Source organism: Cheilinus undulatus, linkage group 10, assembly GCF_018320785.1.
Source record: "Cheilinus undulatus linkage group 10, ASM1832078v1, whole genome shotgun sequence".
NCBI classification, from domain to species: domain Eukaryota; kingdom Metazoa; phylum Chordata; class Actinopteri; order Labriformes; family Labridae; genus Cheilinus; species Cheilinus undulatus.
In genome coordinates, this window is record NC_054874.1 from 51,421,850 (window position 1) to 51,429,956 (window position 8,107).

The following is an 8,107-nucleotide window of genomic DNA, read 5'->3' on the forward strand; positions in this document are numbered from 1 at the left end:
CGGAAGTAGGAAATTGGGGGAGGGCGATTAAAAGGATCAAAAACAGGCAGTAACATGGGTACAGGCGTTAAAAAGTGGCAGAAATAAATAATTTCACCATCAGAACCCAGTAAGAGCTTGACACAATATTCAGATCCAAAATGAGGGAACTGTTAGCCAGGATGCTAACGCCAATGCTACTGATCCAAGATCAGACAGACTAGAAAATGACTTTGGCTTCTCAGGATCTGCTTTTAGTTGTTGGTTTCATATCTGCAGGTAAGAACATTTTCAGTCTTGTGGGGGGCCACAAGGATCAGTTCTTGGGTCACTTTAATTCAGTCTTTCCGTGGTTCCCCTTGGTTTCATAATCCGAAAACACGTTTATCACACCGTGATCATATATATCAATCATCATAACTGCCATGACTAAAACAGCCTTCTACCACTTAAAAACATTTCCAAACTCAGGTCTTCATGCCTCAGTCTGATTCTGAACAACTGGTTCATTCATTCACGTCCAGGACTAGATTACTGTGATGCCCTCTATCCTGGACTCCCAAAAGACAATAACCCGACTCCAGCTCATCCAAAATGCTTCAGCTGGAGTTTTAACAAGAACTAAGAAAACAGAGCACACCGCGTTGTTTAATTTCTTTATTGATTTTATTGTCTTCATCTTCTGTAAAGAACGCTGACCTCAGCAGGCACTTTTAAGATTCCTCCTCACATGTATGGACTCCAAGGTTTCCTCTAAATCAGAGCTTGCATGTTTGCATGTAAAAGGATGTTTCTCCTGTTCTGACTGTTCTTTATTTTCTGCTGAGGGTCTGTGTTAAACCACCACAGAAAGTAATGAGTGGCCGGAGGATGTGAGACGCCTGCAGCTGTCACCAGAGCTCAGCCAATCCTCGACTATTTTAAAATGACCCAGATATGGGAAAATCTAGATGGAGAGGAGAAACACAGAGATCAGCTCATATGTCTTCCTCTTGGTTTCTGGGTCAGATTTCCACCTTTAATATCAATCCCTTCCATGTGAGAGTTTCAGCTATACCTTAAACATCCAAAACCACATAAATACAGATGAACTTTCTTTGTTTCCTTGCAGGAAACTCAACCATTCAAAGATGGACTGCTTGTCTCTTCCTTGATCTTTTCTTCAGTGACACATTTAAACCTTGACTCTTTTGACTCTGCTGTGTCTGGGTTATATTACAGTCAGCAAGAAGCTCCTGCTACATCCTTCATCCATTAACAGACTCCTTCGTGGTCGATGTACAAGTCCCAAAAGTGATTACACTGCTCTCATGCACAGCCAGGGCCAGGAAGGGAGCTCTTCTTGTTGTATAACACGGTCAGAGAGTACCAGACAGCTTGGATTAAAAAATAAATACTTTCATCATTCTACAAATATTTGCATCCAGCATTAAAATGTAGATGCAGAGCTGCACAAAAGCAAGACGTTAATGTTTTCTACATATTCTGTTTGTGACACAGGAGTTTAACTTTCATCATATTCTCCCCTGGTTTGGAAATGTCATCTGGAGTGATTCAGCAGTCTGACCTCATGTTTGATGAGCTAAGATGCATGCTGGGAAACTGCAACAGTCTTGTTTAAACTGCAGCTTTGTTGCATGCAATCAGTTTTTCTAATAAGCATTTGTGTCATTTTTCCTTACTTGCATTCTCTAAGTCTTAAATTGCAGTCACTATAGACCATGGCATCCCATTACTCACATACTGATATACGGATTTTTTATGGGGGGGTAGTAGCCCCCCCCAAAGTAAACCAAGGTTCTGTCCTTAGACCACTTCTTCTTGACCCTCTTGGTCACATCATCCACAAACAAGGTCTCAGCTCTCATTCCTATGCCGATGACACACAGCTTTATCTACAAACCACACCATCCGCTCAGCCCCTCATCACACTCACTGGTCAACTGTCTGCAAGAAATCCTAACCTGGGTGTCGACCAGAAAACTGAACAGCATCAAAACAGAGCTCATGGTTGTTGCCCCCAAAGTGCTCACCGAAGGTTGGAGATCTCATGCTCAATGTGGATAGTCGTCTCATCCACCGAGGTTCGAAACCTGGACATCCTCCTGGAGCCCAACCTCTCCTTCCAGTCCAGCATCAAATCTGTGACCAAAACTGACTTTTTCTACCTCAAAAACACCTCCAGAGTCAGACCTTCACTCTCAGGCTCTGTTGCTGAAACCCTCATTTATGTGTTTATCACCAGCTGTCTAGATTACCGTAATGGAGTCCTGTCAGGGGTACCCAACAAAGTCCTTGTTAGTCCTTGTTATGAGCAAGAGCTGACCATGAGGCCAGATGACCTAGACCTTCGCCCTCCAATATCTACTCAGTTTATCCTGGAGTCAGAGTGGACATCCGTGAAAAGTCTGAAGCATATCCATCAAATCCCTCTAGAGATATCATCTTCACTGACAGACAGAATTCTCAGCATTTAGCATCTCAGTCATCCAGAACCTCACAAAGATGAACAGAGCAGTTAATGACAGGCTGCCTGTGTGTCATTATTCACACACAAACTGGTTTTAAAGCTGCTGTAACTGAAACCTGCCTGCTCAGCACAAGCTCATACTTCTTACTGAGAACAAAAGCCAGAGACACACGAGTCTGAAGCACGGCCATCAATCATCCTGAAGGGTCTGTCTTATAATACACTGATGAAGAGGAAGACCGTCAATGTTATCAGAGACCTGCTGGTTTATATTAACACCAGCTTCATGGTTCAGTTGTTGCTTCAGTAAACTGATCAGCAGAACAGGCACAGGCCTGTATGTAGAGCTGTGCTATCAAGTATTACCATTGTTACCCACGCCGATGACATCTGCAGGGGGTTATGTAAAGGGTTCTGTATCTTTGTTTGTTTGTTTGTATGTGTGCAAGATAACTCGAGAACGGAAAGTCAGATCTTCACCAAACTCTCAGGGAATATTGGGATAGTGACAGGGAAGACTCGATTAGATTTTGGTGATGATCTGCGCACCCGTTTGGTTTTTCTTGGACTTCGAAATGTTGAACACCATGGTAATCAATGGGAGCGTGAGTTCCTTGGTGGCGCCGCTTAGGCGTTGGTCTGCCGCCTCAGACGGCCATTCTAGTTTTTGTGTATGTGTGGAGTTTGCCTGCAAATTTTGAGGTCTGACGACAACAAAGTCCCAAATTTGGGAGACTGAGGCTTCTATTTTTGTTGCTGTTGCACCAAACAGGTATCGTTTGATTGTGATGCTATCCATACAGAGTTACAATTCTAGTTTTGTGAAAGTCCTATTAAAGTTTCCAGAGCATGTAAGTCATGAGACAAGGCATACATGTTTATAATATCAATACAGTCCTGCAGGGATGTACAGTTGAAACCAGAAGTTTACATACACTATATAAAAAGGCACATAAACTTTTTTTTTTCTCACCGTCTAACATTAAATCAGATTAAACTTTTCTGTTTTTGGTCAGTTAGGATTACCAAAATTATTTCTATTTGCTAAATGCCAGAATAATGAGAGAGATCATTTTTTAGACAATTTTTTATTATTTTCTTGAGAGTCAGAAGTTTCCATACATTTCATTAGTATTTGGTAGCATTGCCTTTAAACTGTATGACTTGGGTCAAATGTTTTGGATATGCTTCCACAAGCTTCTCACAATAGTTTGCAGGAATTTTGGCCCATTCCTCCTGGCAGAACTGGTGTAACTGAGCCAAGTTTGTAGGCCGCCTTGCTCACACATGCCTTTTCAGCTCTGCTCATAAATTTTCAATGGGATTGAGATCAGGGCTTTGTGATGGCCACTCCAAAACATTGACTTTGTTATCCTTAAGCCACTTTGTAACCAGTTTGGCAGTATGCTTAGGGTCATTGTCCATTTGGAAAACCCATTTGCGCCCAAGCTTTAACTTCCTGGCTGATGTCTTGAGATGTTGCTTCAGTATTTCCACATAATGTTCTTTCCTCATGATGCCATCTATTTTGTGAAGTGCACCAGTCCCTCCTGCAGCAAAACAACCCCACAACATGATGCTGCCACCCCCATGTTTCACAGTTGGGATGGTGTTCTCAGGCTTGCAAGCTTCCCCCTTTTTTCTCCAAATGTAACGATGGTCATTATGGCCAAAAAGTTCAATTTTAGTTTGGTCAGACCACAGAACATGTCTCCAAAAATGAAGGTCTTTGTCCCTGTGTGCATTTGCAAACTGTAATCTGGCTTTTTAATGTTTCTTTTGGAGTAATGGCTTCTTCCTGGGAGAGTGGCCTTTCAGCCCATGTGGGTACAGGACTCGTTTGACTGTTGATAATGACACACTCTTACCAGCTTCAGCAGCATCTTCACAAGGTCTTTTGCTTTTGTTCTTGGGTTGAGATGCACTTTTGGGACCAAAGCACGTTCATCTCTGGGACACAGAACCCGTCTCCTTCCTGAGCGGTATGATGGCTGGACATTCCCATGGTGTTTATACTTGCGTATAATTGTTTGAACAGATGAACGTGGCACCTTCAGGCATCTGGAAATTGCACCCAAGGATGAACCAGACTTGTGCAAGTCCACAATTCTCTTCCTGATATCTTGGCTGATTTCTTTTGATTTTCCCATGATGTTACACAAAGAAGCAGTGTGTTTCAGGTGTGCCTTAAAATACATCCACAGGTGTGCCTCTAATTAACTCAAATGTTGTCAATAAACCTATCAGAGGCTTCCAAAGACATGACATCATCATCTGGGCTTTCCCAGATTGTTTAAAGACATAGTAACCTTAGTGTATGTAAACTTCTGACTCTCAAGAAAATAATAAAAATTGTCTAAAAAATGATCTCTGTCATTATTCTGGCATTTAGCAAATAGAAATAATTTTGGTAATCCTAATTGACCAAAAGCAGGAAAAGTTTAATCTGATTTAATGTTAGACGGTGAGAAAAAAAAGTTTATGTGCCTTTTTATATAGTGTATGTAAACTTCTGGTTTCAACTGTATTCCAATCATTGCTTTCCATCTCCCACAGCCAATCACAGCTCTTTATCTGGACACAGTGGTGTATTTAAATATGACACACTTCTCACTAATCCCTGATTCTATGCACCATGCAGCTTCTGCTGCTGGCAAAGCTTAACCCCCTCCACCCCAGCTACCTCTTTTAGAGCATAAAGCTTGTTTCTCCCTTGTTTGAGATTCATGCTAGTATGTATTAATTGTTTTGAACTACTTCTATTGTTTTCAGTACAAATTGTCATTAATGTATCTATCCATATGGAGGTTTCTAGCCATGGAAAATTAAGGCATGCTGCTTGAATAACCCAGGAAGCATCTTTAGAGCAGAGCCTTCCCCACAAGTAAAACTGTGAGTCCATTTTACATTAAAATGGTCAAATGTATGACGAGAGTATTCAATTCAATTGATCCCGTTTACCAACCAAAATTAGTTTTCTACTAAGTCACATGCCTGTATTGCCATTTTTAGCCCCAGACTGACGACTACTTCCTGTTTCATGGACAAAAAGTAAGATTGGACAAAAAGTCATTGTTTTTATCAACAGGCCAAAATGTAGAAAAAATGTCTGCCTCAGGGTGTTGGCTATTGCCAGTAGCAAGGCATCAAAATAACAAACTGAACTTATTTTAGGGGAGTTACTATGATAGAATGTGGAGGACTTAACACAAAAACTGTGACAAACCTCGCACAAATAGAAGGAAGACAAAAAAGATTAGGTATAACAACTGTGGACATTTAACCGAGTGACCTTTGGTGATATTTAAGTCAGCTCAGTGTCGGCGATGCTCTGGCTCGAGTGAGGATGAGAGAGGAGGAGGACGTGAAAGCTTCTGGATCTATTTTTAATCCCTCAGTTGATGTTTAATGCCTGTGGATGGGCTTTGGTGGTGTGATTCCCTCCCAGCCTGCAGGGATTCGTTTAAACCCTCGGCCCTTTCTCCGCTCTCGCTCTCCATTCAGTGTTTTTAACCAGCGATTCACAGCTCATCATCCGTCCTCTGCTCGGCTGCCCGCACAGCAGATCAACTACAGCTCTGTAGGTCAGACGAGTCGTGGGAGGAAGAGGCAGTGGGTCATCCTCTATTTATAGTTCTCTTTTTATTCTACCAGGTTTACAAGGAAGCCAACAGTGGGTACTATCACAGTGAAGATGAACCTTTATTCCTTGTTGTTGCCTTTCACTAGCACAATAACTGAATCAATGAAATTAATTGATAAAATGTAAACCACAAAGGAAATCCTAAAAACTAGTGAAATATCTCAAGGGCTTAGCACAGCATTATGATGAGGAAACCAGCTTTTATATTCCAAGATAAGAAGAATAAATGAGTTGAGATCTTGAGAAAACAACCAAAATCGAGCTGTAATAATTGGAAGCAGAATAAAATTAAAAAACTTGTAGGTCTATTTATGTTTGTCTGGGGCCTCTGTATCTCCTAGAACACATCGAAGATGCTGGTGCTTTAGGACCCTCTTTAGGGTCCTGACCCACCAGTAGAGAACCACTGGTATAATCAGCCTGAAAGGGTTTCATCCTGATTTTAATTCATTTGTTAAAATCCACTGTGATCAACCACAAGAGCAGATAAATCCTCGTGCCACACCTGACATATTTTGTACCTCCCTGGGGGTCCCAGACCCCAGGTTGAGAGCCAGTGAATATTAGATGTGTAACCAATATGGGGTAATAATTTTGATCTTATTTTAAGATTTAGTAATGACAAACATTTGAAAAGGTTTAAGCATCTGAAGAATTTTAGTGTCTGTTTGTTGCCTGAGCAGTGCAGTACCAAAAAAGTATTCAACCTTTTGGATGTTTTACCCTTGAACAGATTTTATAAATCAATCATGGTCAATACAATTAGGCTTTTCAACAAAACAAATTAGCAAAACTGCTCCACCTCTGTCAGGTCACACAAGAATCAGGTGTGAACAGTCCAGACACTGATTCTGGCTTGGACTGAGGTCTGGTCTTTGACTCGGCCACTCCAGAACATTCTCCTTGTTGTCTTTAAACCATTTCCTTCTTGCACGCCCACTCAGTGTGTGAGGACGGTCTGATCTAGGCAGATTTACACATGTGACATATTCCTTCATTTCTTCATGATGGATTTAACTGAACTCTGGGGGATGTTCAGAGACTTGGAGATGTTTCTGTCTCCATCCTCTGACTTAGACTTTTCAATAACCTTTTCTCTGAGTGTTTTTTTGTCTTCGTGGTGTAATGGTAGTCAGGAATACTGATGAATCAGTGACTGGAGCTTCCAGACTCAGGTGTGTTTATGCTACAAACACTGACACACTTTCACTGACCTCAGCTGATCCCAATTTCACTAACTGTGAGACCACTAGCACCAATCAGCTGGACTTGCATGTTTATGCAGTCATTTATTTTAAATTTGACCTATTTTTATTTTGTTGACATCACTTTGAAAAATCAGTTTTCACTTAAACATTCAAGACTTTTTTGGTGTCAAAAAAGCCGAATCATATTGACCATGTGTAATTGATAAAATAAATCAAATGACTGCTATTACAGGCACTGTGTAGATTGCTCATGTTTCTGTAGACTTTGCCAAAATGCAGCTTTGTAGTTGGGGAGGTGCATTACAAGAAAAGCTACTTTTGGTAGGAGCCCATAAATTCCACACAATCCATGCCACAGTTTTCCTCTGATCTACTGTACATGTCCTCACGCCCCCACATGAGAACTAAGAGATCACGCCATAACAGTTGGGCCTCATAAGAGTGACAGGTTACTTTGCCTCTCTAAATTTGGTTTAATGTTCATTTCAATCTTATTCTGATTCTGGTTGCTTCTAAGGTGCAGATTAAATACATTTTTGTTTTCTAGAAAGGATGTGTTGAATCTGAAATCTTGTCATTTCCTACCTTGAACCTCTCTTTGTTCATGGGGTCTTATCACCTCTGTGACCCTCTGACGGACTGATGACCTTTGGCTTGTGCCACAGGATGGATGTGATGTTGATGAGGTAAAGAGGTGGACATCAGATTGTGTTGCATCTTGAAACTGACCAGATGTTCTTTGCATTCTTGTTGGTGTTAGGGATTGATCTGTTCCATTGGACTGATGCCTGCTGGCTGCTGATAATT

At 41.3% G+C, this 8,107-nt stretch overlaps 1 protein-coding gene across 1 annotated transcript in view; it reads right to left on the reverse strand.

The window, feature by feature from the left end:
* The window catches only part of shtn3 (shootin 3), a gene marked incomplete at its 3' end in the record, with an annotated part of 57,730 nt that overhangs the window by 19,384 nt on the left and 30,239 nt on the right, over positions 1–8,107 (reverse strand). The window lies entirely within an intron of this gene.